General features: G+C 36.8%; 1 protein-coding gene across 3 annotated transcripts in view; it reads left to right on the forward strand.

Annotated features, from left to right (window-relative positions):
- Positions 1–25420, forward strand: part of LOC149798791 (uncharacterized) — a 144001-nt gene that overhangs the window by 74446 nt on the left and 44135 nt on the right. The window contains exon 1 of one of the 3 annotated variants that reach the window (XM_089957672.1): positions 14958–15262. The exons of the other annotated variants lie outside the window; for them this stretch is intronic. The gene's annotated coding sequence lies outside the window, so the exon portion shown is untranslated. Of the gene's footprint in view, positions 1–14957; positions 15263–25420 lie in introns of those variants that run through there. 3 annotated transcript variants of the gene reach the window in all.

Below are 25420 nucleotides of genomic sequence, written 5' to 3' on the forward strand. Positions count from 1 at the left end.
CGTGGAAAACTAACGCTGTTGACGCTACGATGAATCTGGAACGGACCAAGAAGATAATAGAGCACATAAAATTCGAACACAAGGAAGAACGATTTATCTTTGGGATAAAATTTATTGCACAAATGCCTGACGACACTTGGATTATTCGCGATAAACGAGATCCCGTGCGTGGCGGTAAGAAAAACGTCGTTCTTGATAAAAATTCGAAGCCAGGATTGTTATTGGGAATTGACGGTCCTTATTATGCTAGGGCGTATCCTTCTAGCGCTGTTGTTTATGGAATTTATCGGCTAAATAACAACCCGGATGCGAAAAATCTACCTGCGATGAAAGAATCACCGATGATAAACTGCGTGGCTGAGCGTGTTATCGAGCATATGAAAAACGCTCGTCGCGGATCCGGATTGACTCAGTTGAGGTTGGATAAAATTAACTCATGGGCGAAGACAGTTGTTGATGGCGCGTCGATTGACGATGTTGCTGTGTTGAGCAAGAAACTTAAATTTCCTATCACGGTGAAAACGCTATCAGGAGAAATATTATATTCGTCGCCGTATAGATCTCGAGGAGTTCCAATCGAGATTGTTGATCATAATTCACATGCGTGGTCGCAATCGGTAATGATATTTCCGCGAGATCGGGTTGTTAAATTTTATCCCGTTGAAAATTCTGCGAAGGACAATTCCGATGCCATGTTCAGATATATCAAAATATTAGCCGCATCTGATCCGATATCGGTTTGGTTATTCTCGAGTGAAGAAAAATACGATCAGTTTATATTGCCGCGAGGAGATATTTACCGTGATGAAAAATTACATGAATCTATGAAAAATATCGCGGTGAAATATTCGTCAAATCCCGATCAGTTATTAACGAACTGCTTTACTGTTCCATCTGTTGCTGCTCACGCTGCCAGAGAGAGAAATTCGTGGAAACCTACAAGGAACGAATACCTCGCTGATATTCAACTTAGTTGTATCGAGTACGGCCATGGCGGATTATGGAATACCAAGTATTATTTCGAAGACATGATATCCGTTGACATGAGCGCGTGCTATCCTGGAAGTTTCCTCGGATACGGCGATTGTGCGGATTATTTTGCTAAATTTGGCCATCCCACCAGCGAGATGACGAGAGTGGCAATTAACGGGCCGTTACCTGATTTTGTCATGACCGGATTCGCTTGTGTCACTTCATTTGAGTTTGCTGAAAATTTACATAAAATTTGTTATATTTGGTTTGGTCGGCATTTCTCTCAACGCAGATGGGTTCCTATAGTGTTGTTGAGATATATGCTGGATTCGTCAATGTTAGTATCGTTGACAGTGAGCGAGGCAATTATATCATACAGAAAACAAACTGAAGTGTGGTTGCCGACGGATTGTGAAAACGCGAAGGATATCGGAAGAAAAATAATTGGCAAATTTACTCAAGGAGGATCCGTTGATCATAAACACCGACACGCTAGATTGTTTATCAACGATGCCGAAATGGACTTTATTATTGCCGATACAGTGTCGCGAGGAATATTCTGCAACAGAGAGAATATTATCATTGACGGAGTAAAGTTGGGTACCGTAATTAGCTATCTCGATGGAGAATCAGCGCAGTATACACATTTGAGATCATCGATGCTCGCTTATGTTAGTATAAATTTACTGTCGATGATAAATAAATTTTCTGATATCGCGGTAAGGGTCGCAACGGACTCGTTTTATATCGATAAGAAATACCAGTATAGGCTAGAAAATTTAATCGCTGATGGTTCTTGGAGCACTTGGAGGATAAAAAACGAAGATATCCTAGATTACTGTGAGGACGCCGATGTCGAAGATTGCGATAAATTTCATCGAGATAAATGTGAGGAAATATCGACGGCTGCATCTGCATTTGACCCGATTTCACGTAGTAAATTCGTTTACATGAATGGTCCTGGTGGTAGCGGTAAAACAACGCGAGCGATAAATTTATTTGCGAAATCCGATATGATAGTGTTGACTCCAACTCACAGATTAGCGCGAGAAATAAGGCAACGTGGCGTTAATTCTTGCACGTATCACAGTTATTTCAAATACAGCGGTGGATTATGGGATTCGGCTCGTATGGGAAATAAATATATCAACAAAATTATAATATTTGATGAAATTTGCACAGTAAATTTAGTTGTATTAAAATCTTTCCTGATCTGGCTGGAGGAGAAAAATACAGCCGTGATAATGTGCGGAGATCATGGCCAGCCTGATCCGATTGATGGTGAATCTCCTCACGAATGGCTCAGGAATTTCGTTGACTATTATGAGGAAATCGACGCCGATTATAGATCCGATGATATTTTACTGACTGAATTTAAGAAAATAATTCGATTACAACCGAATAAAATTCAATGCGATGTGATGAGAAGAATAATCGACGAGACTCCGATGGATATTTTTCTTAATTTGTGGCGTCCCGATCATTTGATTGTTGCTAGTAGGAAAATTGTTCGCGATGTTATTCAGGAAATGTTATTCAAGCTACATTGCGAGAAATTTCCAACATTGCAGGTGCCATTATGTTACAGACCCGCTGATACCAGGAAACAAAATATCAGTGTTACCTTACCCTGCGGAGAGGAAAAGATCCTGGTCTTGAACGATATTATTCTTGTTGATATTAATCTTGTCAATGACGCGATAAACGCAGAAAGATCGCCATGGAAACTTGGATACGCAACAACGATACACTCATCGCAGGGATTGACCGTCGATGGTCAAGTTTGGATTGTCGATGATAGAATTTCCTGGTCAAATTTAGTTTATTTAGCCGTGTCAAGAGTAAGAAAATTATCTCAGTTAGGTAGAATTCGGTTTCACATTAATGACGCTGGCGGTAGTTGAGTATCTTTCGGTATTATTTGTAATTCCTCCTTGGTAAATCCGCGTTGTGGCGCTAGCGAATCTAGGAAATAAATTGCCGGTCTTCCCGATGATCTTGTTACGGCTGATATTTTGTGTGTTGTTACGCTCCAATTTGGATCGGTTGCTCTTTTTCTTCCTCCCTCGGCTTCTCCCTCCTTATATAAATACCTGACCGTGACGCTACCTAGCACAGGCGGAATTGTGGAATCTCGCTTTAGGGGTATATTCGATTTTGTAATTGCAATTGCGGGTTTCATTGCTATTGTTCTCGTTGTCTCGTTATTTAGTGCGTTAATCACATGAGGCAACCTCGATACCCAATCATGAGATCGATTATCTTGAATAAATTCAATCGCGTACTGGTATCCGAATAATCGTTCCGCGAGAGTTTTATTGAATCTCTCAACGATAGCTTGATTGTGATGAACACCTACAATACCGCGACGGATTTTAACATTATTCTTTTTCATCAGTGAAGTAACCGCGCCAAGAAATTCTCGACCTGGATCAACCTGGAGAAGCTTCGGCCATGTTAATGGAGATCGTGAATAAATTTCGCTAAACGCCTTAGCGATCTCCGTTGCTGTTTTATTCGATAACGGCTCGGCTTCCTTGTATCTGCTAGCGATATCAACGACTGTCAAGACATATTTATATGTGACTCCGTCGACGGTATCGTAAGGAAGAAACATTAAATCAGCCTGATGGACTTCATTAGGGACACTGACGGTGAAACTTGCATATGGTATTTTCTTAGGCGGAGGAAGATAAATTTGCCAGACTGCCTGTTTCGATAGCCACGATTCAGCAACGGACTGTTTTACTTTTGCTGCCTTGGCGAGTTTGGCTATTGCTGATTTTCCTCGCCAAAAACCTCGCGGAGAATAATATATTTGCTCCATTATTATTTACCAGCGCCGAATACTAATTTACCTTTCATCGCGCCTTTTATCAACCAGGTTGCCAATTTCTCTTTGAAACTTTTGTCAGGAATCGCGTCTATTGCATGAATTAGCCTGACATCAGCGAGATGCCTTTGTTGTAAATCCCCACTGCGATACGCAAGATCGTGATAGTAACACGCGTTATCGATGGCGTTTACTGGATCCTCGCCGGGATTTGGTTGATTATTATCGTTGAGTCTTATATCGAGCCTCGTGCCGGGTCCGCAGTAATTGTATCCTGGCAGATGTTTTTCTCCGGGATATTTTGCCCAAGGCAGTCCAGGTAGATTTTTCAAGGAGGCGGCAATGTCTCCTCCGGTTCTTCTATTTTTTTTTTTACAAATTTAAACTTGCGTGTCTTACAAACTTCGCATTCTCCTGCAATTGCGTTCCTGTTATTGCGTGTGACAATTTCGATTGGATTTATCGTAGCTGTGCGCGTGCGACATTTAACACAATATAGATCCATATATTCTAGTAACATGAATGTAATTGATTTTTCAGCCACGAAGCGACGCGAGCAGGTGAAACACAACGCGGTGTTACCAAATTCGATTAGGATGATAATTATTGGTCCGTCTGGTTCTGGAAAGACGCAGTTGTTGTTAAATTTGATAATGCGATGGCTAAAATGGGATAAGTTGTATTTGGTTGCACCGTCCGTTGATGATCAGCGTTGTTATCAAGTGCTAAAGGAATTTAGCGACAATACCGACGAAGGCACAATCGAATTCATCACAGACATCAATGAAACTCCATCCGTGGAAAATTTAGATGGCGATGTTAATAATCTTGTCGTATTCGATGATGTTATGCTGGATAAGCAAACTAATCCGGCTAGGATATTCTCGCGTGGCCGACACAAGAACACCGATGTTATTTACGTGACGCAGCGATATACACAAATTCCAAAGGTAATTAGGGACAATTGCAATATCTTATCAGTTTTCAATGGCGTCGATACTCACACGCTGAGAAATATTCATCAGACTTGGTGTAACGGCGATATGGACATAAACAAATTCAAAAATTTCTTCAGCCTCGCCCAGGCAACACCGCACGGTTTCATCACGATTAATCTTCATGATCCGCGTAGTAGATATCGAATCGGTCTCGATCAAATTTATTCATGAAAAGGCAGCCAAATCTTCGCAAACTTCATCGATGGAATAAATTTCTCCTACCCCCCCCCCCTAAAATTGCTGTCCAAAATCAATGATTTTTGCACACAAAAATTGCAATCGGTGACGAATTTACGCAAATTATTTTTCGTGGGAAGGCTTATTTTTGAAATCTGAGGCTTCTACGGAGAAAGTTCTCGTAGAAAGGTTTATTTTGGTCTGGGAGTCTGGTCTGTAGAACTTCCCTGCTGCTAGTACGCCCATTGAGCATGGGGTCATAAGCTGGAGGGTCAGAGTCTGTGACTATGAAGAAAAGTTCACCAAGTTTTTAAGAAGAAAAATGGGGGTTGTTTTTCCAAAATAACATCAGTGCAGCATATGGCTTGCATTTGAGACATGGTAGACATGTTTTGAGATTCAAAAGGTCAGAGGCTAAGATCACAACAATTCCAATAATAATGACTTTGATGATATATCAAGGTCAAAGATTATTTGTAGCTTGCATGCTTGGGTCTAGCTGATGGTACAAGGAAGAAACCTTTTGATTTTTTGATGAATGGATCACAGGTCAAGGTCATAGTGACAGTGCAATAGTACATGAGTTAAGCGGTGACTTGTCTTTTACTACTAGAGTAGGGGCCCCGAGTGGTCTAAAGCGCTCACCGTCCCGGATCACTGCCATCTCACCTCTGTCTGCATGGGTTCGAGTCCAAGGCTCGGCTAGCGTGGGTACGTGGGAAAGCCTGCCAGGAGCTTCTCGTGGGTCGGTGGTTCTTCCCTGGTTCTGCCTCCACCAGTTATACTGGCCGCCATGTATAGCCTATATTGTGCTGAAAAATGGTGTTAAACCCTAGAACAACAACAACTACTACTAGAATATTTGACTGGTGGAGCGCAGAAGATACCCACTTTGTACCTCGTACTTTTTATGATGTATTAAATACTTGTTAAAGATCATAAGAATGCCTTCAACTCAATACCCACACCAATGTTATTTAATGTTGAAAAGATCAGATGAAACTAACCGTGTCACCTGGGCTACCAAAGTTAAAGAAATGTTATTTCGTTTCGGTTTTAGGTATGTTTGGCTAAATCACGATGTTACAATAGGGACATGGAACAAATTACCATCAATAATTACAGAAGCTCCTGACTTGGTATCTCACAAGCAGGAGCATTCCAAAATCACATTCTAATGAACTAGTCAGCTACAAGTAAAACCTAGTGATTCTCAGGGCTGTGCTGGTTGAGGTTCCTTATCTCATCGCCGCTACGGTAGCCGGATTGGTCTGAGTATGACGGGACGAAAACGAACACTGACACTTTCACTTATATCTGCCTTTCCTATCATTACCCTTCTGAATGTCCTATCACTTCCGTCTCTACTTTATCTCTGACGACGCACCACCCGTTGCTTGATAGTCAAGCGAGACTCTGTCAACGTATTTATAGATAGATGGAAACGAAAAACAATTTTTCGCACTATTTTTGCGAAGAATTAAAGATTCAACACAACAAAACTTGCAACATGTTATTAATAACTCACATAAATGTGGGTATTATAGCATGTATAAAACCGAATTTGGACTGGAAAAGTACCTCTCATGTGGATTATCGTATTTTCTTAGTAAGTTACTTGCTAAATTTAGATGCTCAGCGCATATGCTAAAAATAGAGACAGGTAGGTATAACAGGTTTGAGAGAAATAACAGGTATTGTGAACTATGCCGGGAAAATTTTTATTTGGTAGAAGATAAATGCCATCTTGTTTGTGTTTGTCCAGCTTACGACAATAACCGAAAGAAATACTTTAATAAAGTTTATTATCTCTATCCATCTGTTAAAATACTGTATCCCTCATGAGTCATAGTAATATAATAATTATTAGAAATCATTCTTACTACAACATTTCGGCTTTTCGTCATGGACAATCTTTGATAACTCGAATCTTTGATAACTCGAACGAATGATGAGTGATATACTTAGTGGTAGTAACATCTTTATAAAAAAAAATGCACCGATTATAGGAAATTATATATGTAATAATGAACACCATATTTAACTTCTTTACACCATGGCGCACTTTATATTTACTTGTATTTTGTAATGTGAGCGGGTGGCCTAAATTACTGAATAAAGAATTATTATTATTATTATTATTATTATTATTATTATTATTATTATTATTTGATTGGTGAAATGCGATTTTTCATTTTTTTTTAAATATTGATTTTATTTACCATATGTCAGACATATAATATACTCTTTATGGAGCTTTTGTTGTGAACTGGGACGATATTCATTTTTGTTGAGTTTTTTTCCATAGAAAGAAACCCCACTTGAATTATTGATGAGATTTTTGAAATGATGTACTTCATATGATATCACAGTTGTCGCGACTTGTATATTTTGAATCTGTTTCAGCAAGCCCAGTGTATTTCTTGGCATTTGATGCCATAACTGTACAGTCAACATAATATCTGCGTATAACAGCAGCGGAACATTCAAAATTCGGACATTCTAAACTTGAAACTAACTGTTTGAAATTTTCCTTTTACATTACCTAAGGAGTTTTAATGCTAAGTGGACTGGATGTGTTTATTAATATAAATATTTATTGTTTTCAAAGTAATCTTTATGCATAGTTCTGGCTGAGTTTCCATTGTGGTCTAGGCGGTTTGGCAACATATATTTCATGTCATAAAGAAACCCACGGAAATCTATCAAACTATTTTGATATACATATCTGGTAAATGTGTACTTAAGTTTCATGTGTGACATGGTGCAGTTTTAATCATTCAAACCGCTTGTTACATGACGTAGTTTATAAATGCTTGTCACAAAGATTTTGTGAATATATATATATATATATATATATATATATATATATATATATATATATATATATATATATATATATATATATATATATATATATATATGGAAAAGACTATAAAAGTAATGTTTCAGTTTCTTTCCATACCGAAAATGTCATATTTAAAATGGTTTAGCCCACTAGTGCTATCTTTACTATACAGTACATGAAAAATTTGTATATTCCACTGTAAGCTTATACATTTGCTTTATATAGAGTACTATTAACTGCGCCAGAAAAATTGTAACTTAAATATTTCATGTCAAAGAGAAAACCCAAGTAGGCCCGGCCCTAGGATGTGCGGGGCCCAAGGCAGCATGCGGAGTCCCAAGCAAAAAACTTGCATTGCAGAGTTGATTTCCTGAAAGCTCTGGGCCCAAGGCGGTTGCCTCATTCGCCTTGTCCAGGGGCCAGGCCTGAACCCAAGAAAATCTAGCTATCAAATTATATCGATATGTTGGCAAGTTCAAAAATATTGTGGACCGACCTGGAGAAGGAAAATTGACTTCATTGTCTACTTGAGGTAAATACACATATGTACTTGTGAAAGGTATTGAGTTAAATATTAAAATATACAAGTTTACTTGTGAACAGTATTGATGTAAATATTAAAATATACAAGTTTTACTTGTGAACAGCATGGAGGTAAATATCAAAATATACAAGTTTTCTTGTGAACGACATGGAGGTAAATATTATAATATACAAGTTTACTTTTGAACGACATCGGATATTTATTAATATATAGGAATTTCACCGATTTCAGTTCAACCGTGAGGGGTAATATTATGATGTCAGAATGAGTCAACTGAAGATGAGATAAACGACTGAAACGATGACCATACTTAGCCCAAATTGAGTATTAAATAATTTGTTCAAATGAAAGAATTTGTAAATCACGTTTAAGTCTCTGTTTCTCAAACAGATATATATATATATATATATATATATATATATATATATATATATATATATATATATATATATATATATATATATATATATATATATATTCACAATAACATCTTATTGATGTTATTGTTTTCCTCTTTGAATCGCGTTTTGCCTTCATTGCCCCAGTGAAATTGACATAGCTTAAAAGATGATACCTGGGTTTCGATTTTTGTCGGTATTTCATGAAATCTACGAATTTCGACGAGTTGTAGGTAACCTGAAGAGTTTGACTGCATTCTCTTCACTAGAAACTAATGGAAATTGTCAAGTTTAGTCATTTTTACTTTATTGCTGGTTACAAATCAAAAATAGATGTGAGAATGTTCAGGGGATATTTTCTGGTTACAAGGATTGTGATAAACTCGTACTTGAGCCATGATGCAATCGAACATTGCGATGAGGAAACAGGTGTGGACAGATACTGCGTGCAAGTGTGACTGCGTTACTAGACATTCATATCCAGCCTTTGTCTCTGCAAGTTATCTCTAAGCCAGGTTTCTGATTTCTCATTAAAAACAAAAACAACAAACAAAACAAAATAACCCCACGGAGATTCAATTTCTTCAGTATTTCGGACTATTCTGTATGATCTTTTTGACTGCCTAAGACGATGTACGTCTCCGAGATCCGTGGCCGTCGCCTCCAACTGTCCATTTCCATATATTGATAACGGTTTAAGTGTACATGTTTCTTTCTTCCAGCAGTATATGCCTTGTATATTGCATCTGATGACGGCAAAATGAAATAAAAGTACTTATTTTTGCCATAAATTTCTCTGCTGTAGTTGTTCGTTTTGTTTTTGTTTCTTTTTTGTTTAAATTGCTTCCGTGTATGTTCCATACTTTTCCATTGCTCTGTATACCTTGGCGGATTTGAGATAAGTTGCACAGCACCCAGACAGGGCATTTAAATCGCATTTTTGGACGTTTGCATAGCATCTGGCAGAAGGCTCAACCAATTTTGTATCTAGGTCTCTTGATTTATAAATTAATCTGTATTTCATGCAAGGTCCAGATCACAGGTTTTATAACTTGATATATCCCCCGTTCCTAAAAATATACATTTAACCTATTGTGTATTGCCTACGCGTTTTTACAAATGTATTTACGCCTTAACCTCCATGGTCATACTAACATCAAATAATTGTTCCGAATGTATTCGTACATGTTCTGAGGTAGCTAGATAGCAATTATAATGTTGTGACTCTATGGCCTTAAACTAAGGAACAGTAAGGAGCAAAAGCCAACAAATTTAGTAAACAATTCAAAAAAATATTTCTCTATAATACAGAAGTGAAAATTTAAATATAACTTACAGAATTGATACCCAGATAGTGGTACAAGTTCTATAATAAATCTATAAATATTGTAGCTGTAGCTGTTGTAGGGTTTAACGCCATTTTTCAGCACACGATAGGCTATACATGGCGGCCAGTATTAATGGTGGAGGAAGAACCCGGGAAAACTCCGGAAAGAACCACCGACCCACGAGAAGCTACTGGCAAGCTTTCCCACATATCCAAATTGACTGAATCCGAGACTCGAACCCACGCAGACAGAGGTGAGATTGCAGTGATCCGTAACGGAGAGCGCTTTAGACCACTCGGCCGATCGGGGCCCCCTATAAATATTGAGTATTCTGAATAAAATCCGGTAGTGTTTCTAATGAATAACAATCTACAATGTGAAGGAATAGTGTTGATATGCTAACAGTCTTGATGTATCATAATGATATAATTCAAAACGTCTTTAAACGTATTCACAATAATTCCAAAATAGCTATTTAGTCCGGAAAAAATAATAAACACTTTGTAATTCCAGTGAATAATTTAAATAAATGCCTTGAAATTAAAAAATTGGGCTTAACTTAAAGAATGATTTCACTACAGATGTTAAGACAGGAGGAAATAATTTTGATGTAAATATCCTTAATATAAAAACTGAAGACAATATGCCGAACAGGATGAGGGTCTAAAGTTATTTTCCAGAAAATTCTAAGCCGTAAACAAGGTCAGGTCCCTTAGTACTATACTTTTAGCAAAGAACACGGCAAATATCAGGTAGACTAGGAATTCCCCAAGGGAAAAACCTTTGTCCCGAACCCAAATCCCCCCCCAAAAAAAATGTTTACCTACAAGTGATAATATTCTTAAAATATAATCTACAATCATAGATAAAAAATAGTTATGTAAACCCATCAAGCATTCAAGTTTCCAGAATATAAATATATTTAAATAAAATTTAAAATCAACCAAAGTAAAGTAATTAAAAATAACTTGCAGTGTATTAATTCAGCACCAAATCAACAGAATCTGCTTAACTAAAAGATTCTCGAACAATTAACTAGTATTATTTTGAAATAACTCAAACAGTCATGTTATGACCTTAAACTATTCAACCAATCAACAATTAGGGCGTGCTTGAGAGCTGTACATGGCAAATGTATTCCTTATTTCACGTGATGTTTATGTGACCTCCCTTCTAATTACAGATACCCGTTATAATGTGTTGTTTACAAATGACACTTACAATTTGTGATCACGGACAAAAGCCAAACACACAATATAGGTATAAATAACATTCACTGAAAAATCTGTCAGGTCAGGTATGAATCACTAAGTGCATTGTGTGCTTGATGGAAATAAAAATACATGTGCTAGTTACATCGATAGAGGTTTTCTCATCCATTCACTCTCTCCGCAACCTCCATGATGATGGTTAAAAGAATCGCAATAAGATGTGCGAATCTACAAACCACTTTAATCCTCTCACAAGGATTCAACTCTTTCTCCGTCTGTGAGTCTCTTTCTTTTAAAAGTTGTAGGAACAGTTGAGCGACGTTTAACATGCAAATACGGGCTATCTTTCTGGTGTGGCAATGCAATAACGTCAGTGAAGACTGCCCATTAGACATGAACAGAATAACTCTGGATTATTCAAGACATGAATAAAATAACTTAGGATTATAACGTTTATAGATTCATTACTCGTTTTCATTGGTCAGTCAGGTAACTGAGCACGTGGTGAATAGGATGTTTTCAAGGGGTTTCTTATAAAGCTGCCATAAACAAAAGCCGAGTAATTCTTTCTTCACTATCGATATGAAAGTATATAGCACTGACATTTCTATATAAAAAATATTGTGTCTAAATATTTCTTTTTTCCTCCCCTTTCGTACCTCTTTTCAGTGCACAATATTTCCTCCCCTTTCGTATGGAGGTGGATTACCGCCATAATTCTATGCGCGTGTTTTCTAATCTTCATTGATGCGTTGTTGTAAATGGCTGCTTGCAAGCGCTTCATACACACAGAAAATTCATGACTATAAGTATGAATGTAGCACTTGCAAGCAGCCACTGACAATAATGCAGACGGAAAGTAGCACCTGCAAACTGCCACGTACAATTTGCATCAATGAAGAATACAATATACATCGACAGAATTATGAAAGTAGCACTTGCAAGCAGCCATTTACAATAAAGCATCAAGGAAGATTAGAAAATACATACATATAATTATGGCGGTAATCACCTTCCATACTTTCGTACCTCTTCTCACTAGTAAATATGTAGAGTGTGCAATGTGTACATTTTTAGAAAGAAAATATAGCGACTCCTTGCTAAATAAATATTCAGCGAGGTAATTTTAAAGGATGATACTGCTTTAATACATGCATACAAACATATATGACATAAAAAGACGATCTCAAAGATAATGTTATGGGACTGCGATAAAGAACGCTAAACTTTGCAATCTGAGTGTGTTTCATTTACAGAATATAGGTTCACAGCTCGTACTCTTTCAGGATATATCGCTTCCGTAATGCTGTTCTTATCCTGAGTCATCTGAACCTTAGTACATCGTCTGCGGGTATTCTTACACGGGCACACCGACTGGATTATGCATTTCATCCCTTATGACAGATTTCAATTAAAAACAGGGCCAAAGAACAATAGTGTACAACGGTTGAGATACGCTTTTCTGTGACATCATTTGTATATTGTGACGTCGGCTGCGTGCTACGCGTAATATTTTCAGTCACGCGATACATTTTTCCTCCTATATATTGGGAAAAAATCTTCCCATTCTGCATTAAAGCCACTGCAGAGAAAAGAGTGTAGCAAATGCAGTCTAAATTGAGTTTAATTTAGTCAAGAAATTGTACGGTTTTCTCTAGGTGGCATTTTGCTACCAGCTTTAAAGCGCTATGACAGTGGTATTAACCTTCCTAAGGGTGGTGAGAAGGGAAGGTAAAGCACAGTGAGGAGTAGGGCAATCGGAACGTGTTCGGCAATTTGTTTGATACAAGAATATTCATCGAATGTATGTCGGGGAGAATAATTTACAGAAAACAAATCATGCTTGTTGTTCGTCAGAAAGTTTTCTGCCCAAAAAAGTGAAACTCCAGTCTATTAGTACCACTCCAGATATTTGTACAATTTGTATTGCCCCGTAGGATTACCGAGAAGTTGCGAATGAAAATTAGTTCCAGAGTCTGGTTCCCTGACCTCTGTCCACTCCGTTACTCTTCGTTACAACCTAAATAGATATCTGCATAAGCAAAGAAGCCAAGAACATACAAACCAATAAATTTATCAATAAGATGGCAATGAAATTAAAGAATTGATAATTTAAAAGCAAGCAGTCATCTCAGAATATGTATTCAGAATACTATTCAGTTATCTGACAATAAGGAAACAACATCAAGACTCTACCGGTGCGTGAAGACCCACAGTGTTTGTTTAGCTCGTTAGCACAATCATTCCAAAATGGATTCACTTTTGTGGTTGGTACTCCTCCTGCTTCAAAAACATATGAGCTCAGAACCAAAAAATTTTTTTTTCTTCCTCTGACCGTTGTATTCCTGACAAGGTAGTATCCTGAATAAAATCAAATACCAGCATGTGTACATCATATTATTAATATCAGCTAGAAAAGTACCAAGAAAATGTGTAACACTGATTTTCAAAATGTTGCCAACCATCTTAACATTTTTGTACAATGATCAGATTTATTACGCCATTCAAGAGTCCGCCTCCAAAACCAAAACTAAATTTTGTAAACAAATGCTGATAGTAAAGAAGAAAATTAAATCTTTATTTTTAAGTTCATCTTTCTCTATTTATTCATCTTATGACTGTAAAAGTGACATGTCTTAAAGGTAAAGTTTAAGTTTACAATTATTTTACGTATATACTGATTTCATGATCTCAAGAACTGGGTACCTTGGGTAATTATTTCTTTGACTCCTGCTGAGGGGCCTTTCAAGTTGGCAATCAGGAATCTCTTCCTCTTTTTCCCTTTGGAACATTAGATGTCTTTGAAGCTGTGTGGAAGAATGTTGGTATTCTCTCCATGTTCAGATCACCTGCATTTAGACACGAGTGTATATATATATATATATATATATATATATATATATATATATATATATATATATATATATATATATATAGTACAAGAATAATAAAAGAAGCAAAAAATATAAGATTTGTACAAAAAAATTAAGGGGGGGGTGGCGGGGGGGCAGAGGGTGAAATCAAACAAATGCAGTATGCAGGAAATATGCTGCAAATATGAAACAAGAGATCAAAACTATATTTTAACACGTATTCTACTTACTAGAATTTAAAAGCTCAACCTCATTCTACATAACAACACAACATATTAATCAAGCATTTGACAAAAAAATTTCTGTACGTGTTCTGTTGTTTATCAAAATTTTGATAATAATTTAAGAATCACGGATGTTTTAAGGCCTGGACCTATTTCAAACTATCGAATTTTAAGGTTGCAAAAAAAAAATCAGTATAAAAAGACTAAGCCACTCCTAGTTATGTACAGAGGCCATTAAAATGGTATTTACACCCCACCCCACACACACGTGCTTCGTAAATTAAAACGTTGCACTCAGTTCTACGACGACTTAACACATATTTTAAAGAATACTGACATGTAGAACTCATCGTAGTGCATCATTTCCCCACATAGGACACATTTATTAACACTTCTATGTGAGAATATGTCATGTCGTGAGCCAAGCTGATCAAAATGCGTGCTTACCTTCCATGTACATTGCGCAATTTCAACATGGCGGAGACCGTTACCTGACCCTTATTACTAAGAGTAATGGAGTGGAGAGTGGTTAGGGAACCAGACTATGGTACATACATTCGAGCTATGTTCCTCAGAATTAACCTCTATGTCGGAAAACAAAGGTTCATTCGGAAATCGAACGTCTTGGGCATTATTGTAATCTCAAGTCTATTTTTTATCACACAAAGTAATCACATCTTTGCAAGGAAACAAATGGACATATTTCAAGAGCAACTGAATTTGATTAGTTCACGATATCAATAGATCTATATTTGTATTCAAGGCCTTCAGCTTGGTAATCTTACCTGGACAAAGACTGGGGTTGTTACCTATTTCAAAACTGGTTGACGTTTTCGGATTTGTGGATCCAAGAAAGGTTAGTAATATGATTGGAAAAATATCTTCGAAACATTGGTCGGACTGACCCATTGGAAAAGTTGGAGATTACCTGAATACCCAGCGGGGGTGGGGCGGAGGGGGGAGGGGGGCATAAGTCGGATCCTGCTCTGAGATATATGTGCATTAAGTGAATACGGGCACATTATGCATTATTTATGTTAACGCTCAATCCATTGACAAAAATAACGCATAGACGTATACAACTTGAAATTTAAATTGATCACGCCTCTTTGTATAAGCAGGTTTTACAAGTGATTGATAGAATAATAAGAAAGAAAGGGGGTACCTAGTCGAGGCATGTATGCAATTTATTTCATTGCATGCAGTGCTTTCTTGCAATGCTTGCGTTTAATTTCATTCAAGCGAAGTGTATTTACATATGGCCCATTGTTTCTAACGCCTCCCGTTAGTTTATGAGTAAAATCTAACAAGCATTACAACTAAGTTTGAGTATTGAAATCATTTCTGATTTTCGTGAGCGACAAGATTTCAAATTAGCTAGTACGGCAGCTATGTGGATGTAAGATCGGCATCAATTTCATCTAAGTTAGACACATTTAGAAGACATTTGGTGAAAACCCTACGTTGATATGAATATCCATTCAGGAGAAAACCCTACGTTGATACGATTATTCATTCAGGAGAAATCCTACGTTCATATGACCATCCATTAAGTAGAATTAAACATGTGCTGCTCCATGTACGCATTGTAGCAGCCATATTTGAAATCGATTGGTAGCATTTTCATTTACGACCAACTATAGATAACATAATTTGTCTTCTAGTGAAACCACCGTATCATTCTGACTTTCCATCTAGAAGAAGTTCTGTCTATTATATCAAAGTATAACCATTTCAGTTAGAAAAAGACAGACATTATAAGAAGTACCCTGATGCGAACTCTATGTCGTTATGACTTTCCATTCAGGAGGCGTATCGATAACGTATTGCCCATTTTAGAAATCAGATTGACATTATTTTCATTTAGCACGAACTAAACATCATAAGAAGTCTTTTAGTGAAAATGGCATGCTGATATGGCCATGCATTCAGGAGAAGTAATGATAAAAAAAAAAAATCAAGATAGCTATTGTGGCAGCCATATTGGATGTCTGGTCATATACATTTTTTTTGTCACCAGCTAGAATTTGGGATGAATGTGTGTGCACAGTTTTAACAGAACAACGACCGCTACATGTATCAAGTAAACAACATCGAAATGAATGCGCATGACGGAATAAGGGAAGACTAATTATTCTAATGCTTTAATAATTTCATAAACTATATGCATGTTTTCAAGACTAAAGCAAGAAACAAACTGTCCAGATGAGTTGAATCTGTCCAAGTACTTAAAATTCCGTATCCGTATCGTCAACATAAAGGACAACTATCGCCTTAACTTTTACGGTATCTATGATCCTTTATGTTCACAGCACTGTTATTCCTGTAGATAATGCCGGCAAAATCTGCAGACAACTTTGAGAGAATTCTGTGCATTTTTCAGAAAATGGAGATTAAAAGCCAATATTGAGAAAACAGTTATATTGTTTGTATGAGGGCAATATTGCCGTTTTTCTTTTGTACTTGGAAACAAGTCACTGGAAAATGTTGACTAGCGTGTATATTTAGAGTTCCTTTTTCAATTCAATGATTCGTTGTATTCAGCATAAAGGAGAATCATTAAACAAGATAATAAAAGCAGTTATCGCTGGATTTATAATTGAGTTAATGAACTTGTGCACACTGGTTTATTACGAAAACGTTCATTTCTAAGAAACAGCACTACACTATAAATGTTGTATCAGGTGGGTCCTACGAACAATTTTATCAAGCTCAGAAGGGATATATTTTGACGTTGACCTGTAACGGGAAAATGGGTAAAATTCTGAAAAAAATATTAATATGACATTATTCTACATGTTGCTCCTGGCATATCCAATTTCCTTGGGCTTTCCTTTATGAGACAAATTTTGCATGATTTAGGACTGAATAATCTTAGTGTTCCCCTCTATGGCTGTCTGAAATATAAATATACACAAATCTGGCATTCTAGTGTATTTGATTGCTCTAAAATAGAATTTATCGGATATTTTTAAAAACGTTTATCATTTGGAACCATTTTTATCACATATGCCACTTAAAAATGCTCGAAGGAAATCTATATGTCCGTCACAGAATACAAATATATGGTGTGGTTCTTTTTCTTTAAAGGAAAATTCTTTGAAAGAATCAGTTTACAAGTTCTATAATACAATTATCACTAAAACTCCAATGTCAGCAAAACAGCATTACGAGAGTTTCAATAGCAAATAGATGGTATATTTAAGATTATTCCGCGGTTCCTTTTTTGACGTATAAAATGTGATATTGGATTTAAAACAAATCTTAAATATCAATACATAATAACAATTTCCCAGTGGAATTTATAATGTTTATACAATCACTTAAAAATGCTATTTCTACCTATTTTCATGTCAGGTAATCAAACTACCTTTATGAAAAAGAGAAACTTATTTCAATTTAGCGATGTTGTACGAAATAGTTACGGAATAAAACTGAAGTATACCAAGTGAACATTTCATGAAAAGTGAACAATATCTAAGTTGTAAGAATTCATAGTTGTATATGGTACATACTACTAGCTGCGCAGTGAACCACTGGACTACTTCCTGACTGCCTAAAAGACCCAGTGCGTGGAAGAAAATAAGGCGACCAGTTGTTCAATTGATAATATTTTGAATGAATATATGAAAAGTTAAATTACTAAAATGTTAAATATATATAAAAAAGTTTTTAATATAATCTTGAGTATTAGCTTCGTACCAGACGGCTGGAATATAATTGTTATTGTGCTAATAGAAAAGAGGGGGGAAAACCGATTTATCGAACGTTTCTCAGCTGGTTTACTAAAGATTTTACCGCTGTCTTAAAATTAAAATTGACTAAATTCCTTCTTGATCATAATTTACTTTCTGAAACACAAGCTGGATCCAGGAACTCCACATTATACGGCACATTTCTTTTGTATACACAGTTATAACTTTTTAGACGTTGCAAAAGGATATGTTTTGTTTTTGATATCTTTGTTGATTTTAAAGGTGCCTTTGAAAATGTTTGCAGAGCTGGAATATATTATAAGTTGCATTCGCTATGCATAAGGAAAATTTGTTTAATTTTATATAATTACACCAATGTCATGTATGAATACACGGCGGCTTTTTACTTTTGTCCTGTCGTGTGACAAAGGTGCATGCTATAGGAAACTTTATCTCCAGTAATGCTATCCTTATTCACAACGGATTTAGAATCAACATTATTAGTAAATAGGTTTCGAGGTTATTCTCTACTCTCTGAACATACTAATATTGTAAACGTGTTAAATGTTATGTCGGTTTGATACGCCTATGATGTCATACTTATCGTACATAATCATACTGACATGCAATAGATAATTTAGTACATATTGCGATAAATAATAATAATAATAACGACTTTGTATAGCGCCTAATCTTTAGAAGCTCTCAGCGCTTTACAGCATTTGACAACACATAAAACGTAAAATAAATCATATGCAATGATATCATTACAAAAAACAAACACAATGAAATTAGAAAACATAAAACATGCTGAAAATATTTAAGGTAGGAAACATTATTAGGTCTTTAAGTTTGATCTTGCAGTCGAAACGTGTGTTTTAAGAGCACTCTTGAATGAGATCACTGTGTCTTTGTGTCTAGGTTTAGTAGGCAATTCATTCCACGTTGCTGGGCCCTGGTACGCAAAGGAACATTGTCCATATGACTTCGTTTTCTTAGTGGGAATAATGAGTATACGATTGTCATACGAGGAGCGTAAGTATCTTGCTGGTTTGTATACATGGGTGAGGTCGGATAGGTATATTAGACTGGAGTCCGTAAGTGAAACGTAGCACAGAGAACAAATTTTGTGTTTGATTCTGGATTGAATGGAACACCATTGTAGGGTACAGAACAGCGGGGAGGTGTGCTCTGATCGTGGTACTCTAAGGAAGATCCGAGCAGCTGTGTTTTGAACGTTTTGAAGTTTATGGAGTAGATATGAGATCAACCAGACAGAAATGAGTTACAATTGTCCCGTCTTGAAAATAGGAAAGAACACACAAGTGTTTTAATGGCATCAACTGAAAGATATTTGCGAATGGAGCTGATGCGTCTCAGATCAAGATATGCAGCCTTGCATATGTTCATGACATGTTGTTGCAATGTGAGAGTATTATGGAGAGTAACACCTAGGTTTCGTACTGACTGTGTGAATTTAATGTTGGTGTTGCTGATATTTATTGTTTCATGTAAAGGATGTGAATGAGAAAGTCTTTGTGTTGTAATCAGAATGGCCTCAGTTTTATCATCATTCATCTGCAGCTTGTTACATGCCATCCATTATTTCACATCAGAAATGCACCTCTCTACACCTTTGATGGTATCATCAACTTCATTTGGGTGGCTAGATTTGTATATTTGGGTGTCATCAGCGTACAACTGGTGAGACACTGGATGATGATATATGACACTTGAGAGCGGCCGAGTGTATATAATGAAGACAACATGTCCAACAACAGACCCCTCTGGAACACCACAACATAGATCAACTGGGCTGGAGTGTATTCCATTTGCAGGCACAATTTGTGTCCCGTTGACAAAGTAGGGCTTGAACCACAGTAAGGCTGTATCATGAATGCCAGATACATGCTGGAGATGGTGAAGTAATATGTTATGGTCTATTGCGTCAAATGCTGCAGTCAAATCAAGGAGGGTGAGGACTGTAATATTTCCACTATCCAAAGCAGAGAGAAGGTCATTAACATCTTTCAGAAGAGTAGTTTCAGTACTGAGGCAAGGGCGATATGCAGACTGTACATTGTTAAAAGACTGTTTGAATTCAGATGAGACACAAGCTGGGATAGAACTACTTTTTCTAAGATTTTTTTTTTATATGAATGGGAGAGTATAAACTGGGGGTAGTTCTCTAAATCGTTATGGTCAAGTGTTGGTTTCTTCAGCAGAGGCTTTACAATGGCAGTTTTGAAAAATGATAGGAATTCCCCGGATGAGAGAGACGCATTAATGACATCAGTTAGTGAAGGCAATACTGGACTTAAGCACTCAAGCAGCAGTGATGTTGGAATTGGATCAAGTTCACTTGACTTTGATGCACTCTTCATCAGGATTGTACGTACGAAATCCACAGAGACAGGTTCAAATGCTGCTAATGGTTGCCGCTCAAATTCTGTATTGCAAGTGTATGTTGACGACGAGTCAATTGAAATTGTGTTGTCAAGCTTATCTCTAATGGTTTGTACTTTGTCGCGGAAGAAATCTGCAAACAGGTCCGGAAGGTCGACTGGAGAAAAGGCAGTTGGAAGTGGTGTACATTTGTTCCTTGACATTGGCTTGTTAGTAATCTCGAAAAGCTCTTTGCAGCTGAAACTTTCCATGATGTTAGTAATGTAGTGGGATGACTTCGCTGCATGGACTAAGTTTGCGACGTTATTCTTAGCGGTATCATAGGTTTGCTTATGAATAGTGAGCCTGGTGGAAGGCAAAGCCTCTCAGCTTTACGGTGGACACTTTAAGCAGTGTGAAGTTTGTCCTTAACACTGCTAAACACTGAGAACACTTTTGAATTGATACTCTGCGCTAGGTTGCTGAGGCATGTTTGACAAGCAATGAACGGAGGCAGTTATCGAGTTGTTCTGATTTTGGAGGTAAGCAAGTTGTTAAGTTTGCTTGGATGTCATGCATTAGTTTGGTTCTATTTATTTTACGGAGGTTTCTATTAGTAGCAAATACACGTGGAAGGTTAGGCACTGATACGTCAAGATGGCATATAATGCAGAGGTGACCTGATGCATGTTCGTGGGATACCAGGGAGGACCGTAGAATATTATCATCCGGTCTATGAAGAATCCAGTCTAAAATGTGTCCATGTTTATGGATGGGTTGGTTAACTGACTGTTTGATGTTGAAAACATGAATGGAATCTATGAGTTTTGATGTGCATGGGTGTCCAGGAGAGGCAAAGTGAAAGTTGAAATCTCCAAGAATAAGTAGGTTGCCACCTATCGAATTTCCATACTCCGTGAGATTCGGAAACTGCTCCAAAAAAGAGAGATTCAGTCGGCTTGTTTTTTGTACTAGGAGGAGGGCGGTAGAGGTAGAAAAAATGGACTGACCATTGTTCCAGTGTGAGTGTGGCTTGGACTAGTTCAAACGATGTGTGGTACAAATTGAAGGTTGTGGTGTGGTTCAGATGTTTGATCATAGAGTTCTTTACGATGACACCAATTTCACCTCCGAGAGAGTGGCGGGGGAACGACTTGATGGAGTTACCGGTGGGTGTTAGATCCGCGCACTTGGGCTGATCGCCTCATGTTTTAGCCACGTTTCTCTCGGAGGAAAGACGTCGATATTCTGATCGTTGATAACATTAACTATTTCTGTGCGCTTCTCCGGTGGTCCTACTGATTGGGCATTGAAGACTGCGATACGTAGTGGTATCTCTTGGATAGCTCACTCAAAGGTTGCCGATTTAATAGGGATTTGAATTAGGTTATCTAAGTTAACAGCCGAATGTTTTAACTGTTGAGCCGTAAATGGCGAAAGGGAGATAACTGGAATTCTTCTTCCTGTTCTACGCCGGCCAGCTTTGAATTAACGATTCTTTTTTCGCTTATGTTTACATTTAAGTAATGATGAAAGTAGTCCCAGTTCGTTTGGTCTAGTGCATTCCTCATTATTATATTGCGAGGTGTTATATATAATTAATGTGTATTGTGTGCTTGACTTTCGTCCATAATTGGATCTACCTGACCACTCTCACTTCTTTTCTTTTTTTTAAATTATATATTGATTGTTTACATGACTTTTGAGTTCTAGACTTAGTCTTGATTATAACCTTATATGGTTCTTGAAACGAATTGGTTAAAAGCTTGAGAAAACGTTCTAAGATGATTTTTTTCCAGAAAGATTATTGTAGCAAAGGTTAATTGGGGATGCACATACGGTTCAGATTAACAAGATTCATTCCTGTTTTAACATCAGTCAAGTCAGAAATTATTTATCTAAATTATTCATTTGAATTACAAACTGCACATTGACAATTTTGACTAAAACATTACTTTGGGATTATTGTGAATTGATTCAGATACATTCTGGATTATATCATTGTGATGAGTTTTGATACATCAGCAGATTCAAGGCTATTGGTACATCAACACATTCCAGGTTGGAATTCATTCGGAACACCACTGGAATTAATTCGAAATATTGAATACAGTTGGGCTTGGGACAGAACATTTAGGATCATTTTGGGATTTAACTTGCAATACTGTAAGTTCTTGTTAACTTTTCACTTTTCAAATTAGAGAATTAAAGTATTTGTTAAGATTTACTAAACTTGGTTTTACTTTTAATGTTACTTAGTATAGTACCATAGAGTCGTAACACATGACTAACGTTTATGAATATAATAAGTTAATGAATGCAGTAAAGTAAAACCCTTGAAAAATATTTGCAGGTTCTTAGATTGTGTTTTCAAAGTTTTTAATCCCCGTTAAGCTGTACATTCTGATATCACACTCTATATTTGAGTTTGTTATCTTGTATACCTCATACCTTGTAAACTGTATAATACAATTGTAATACAGTCTTGTCTTGTCTTGGTTGACATTCACACAAAGTTGTTTGATTATGTTGATAAGCGGGTCAATAGAATATCTATTATGCGAAAACTGATTGACAGTCATTGCACTTGGCTGGAAGGTTAATTATAGTTATAATATGTTAGCGATACAGTTTGTAATAACGAGATGTACATGGTATTTAAGTACTCGAGGCTCTCCAGTGGGACATGTTCCCACGTTACACCAAAATACTGGTAAATGTTGTTTTTAAAAAAAAAAGGTTTACCGTATATCTGAACTCTGTTTCCTCAAAACTACCATAAAATTGGATGTATAAAATGTTTATTAAGTCAGTTTTAAAATATATCTGACACGATTTGGTAGGATCGCACTTGTCAAATCTGTAGAATTTCGTGCATGTAAAATAAATCATCTAATTCAAAGCTTACCCTCGCTGTCAAAGAAAACTGTAACTTAAGTTTATGATATGTTTTATATTTATGCGGAATAATGCAACTAACAAGATCAGAAGAAACGCAAGTGTTAATGATTATGCATTTTAAGTTTGCTGTTGTTGTTGTTGTAGTGTCTAACGCCATTTTTCAGCACAAGATAGGCTATACATGGCGGCCAGTATTAATGGTGGAGGAAGAACCCAGGAAAACCCCGGAAAGAACCTCCGACCCACGAGAAGCTACTGGCAAGCTTTCTCACATACCCACATTGGCCGAATCCGAGACTCGAACCAACGCAGACAGAGGTGAGATGGTAGTGATCCGTAACGGTGAGCGCTTTAGACCACTCGCCCCGCTCGGGGCCCACATTTTAAGTTTGAAAATTACGCGGGAGATTTTGTAGATGCAGTAAATATCACTTTGATTAGACAACTTACAACATTGTATACAAAGTTGAAACATGTTTTGAGATACATGATAACATAACTAATGTTCGCCTCTATTGAGTGGAGTACACACACACACACACACACACACATATATATATATATATATATATATATATATATATATATATATATATATATATATATATATATATATATATATATATATATATATACTGTCATACAAGTTAGAGAATTTTTAATTAGAGAATTTTTAATTCGTACTCTTCGGAGATTGGAACCCAGGTCCGCGTGTAAACGGCACCCATTATTGCATTGCCTGTACGCACGAGCCCATATTCCCTCACGACTAAGCAACATCAACAAAAATGATGCTACTCAATCGATATTATATGCACTCGTGTGTAGCAGACAATCGCATGTCGAACTAGTAATTAATATCTGCACAGTCGTTCCGGATTCCTAGGAAAGAAATCAAGGTATATAAAATTAATTATAGAGAATTATAAATATACACCAGACAGAACGGAAAGTTCTATTCCTGGATCCTATAGAAGAATGCTTTATAATAGTAGGCAGAATTAATATTTAATACAAAAATAATACTATCATACAGGTTAGAGAATTTGTTAAATAGTACTCTACGGAGATTCGAACCCAGGTCAGCGGGTAAACGGCCCACATGGTGTATATTTATAATCCTAAATATTACTTGTTAAAGTTTAGAGTAAGCTGATTGATATGACGAGCATAATTTTATGAAAAGTATGAAATGTAAATAATGTGTGTGTGTGTGTGTGTGTGTGTGTGTGTGTGTGTGTGATTTGGATTTTTAACGTAGCTTTAAATTTTTTTTAGTCATATCGCTACGATGTCTGCAGTGTGACAGTTTTTAGTGATGTCCAGCACTTGGACTTTTTGCCACAGACTTGTAGCATGATGTCCCACCCAGTCACATTATTCTGATACCAGGCCGACCAGTCCTAACACTAACTTCTTAATGCTGAGCAGCTAGCGAGGCAGCTGCTTGTACCATTTTTATAAGTCTTAGTTATGACTTAGCCGGGGTTCGAACCCGCGACCCGCGACCTCCCGCATCCAAGGCGGAAGTTCTTACCACTAGGTCACACGAGCGGTCTAAAATGTAAATAAACATCATTATGAAGGAAAGGTGGCACTTGTACTCCAGGGCTTAATTTCACTGACTAAAAAATCATAGGCTAACCTGCTGATTAATAGGTTCACATTCGACCGGTACAATGATAATACAGCTTATAATTTAAGGCGTTTAAACTCATATTCAAACTACCACACATTTTATCTCTTTCTCCCCTTTACACATAATGTATGGTGATAAATCTCAAGCTCTACCGACCAAGCACTATGCGACACTAAATTGTTTATTCACAATTTCAATGGACCTGCTATATACAAGCGATGTTAGTTTTTGTTTATTATGTAGTAACACTTTTGTTGACTACAACTGCTTAAACTAAAGTTATTCAACGATAGTCTTACACCTGGTCAAAATCATATCATGACATGTAAAGATATTGCCATGATAATAACATTGCTGACGTGAAATTCAGGTGAGTTGAAGTATTGACTTTGAT

The sequence above is a fragment of the Sinohyriopsis cumingii genome, chromosome 5 (assembly GCF_028554795.1).
Source record: "Sinohyriopsis cumingii isolate HCF-2022 chromosome 5, ASM2855479v2, whole genome shotgun sequence".
NCBI lineage: Eukaryota > Metazoa > Mollusca > Bivalvia > Unionida > Unionidae > Sinohyriopsis > Sinohyriopsis cumingii.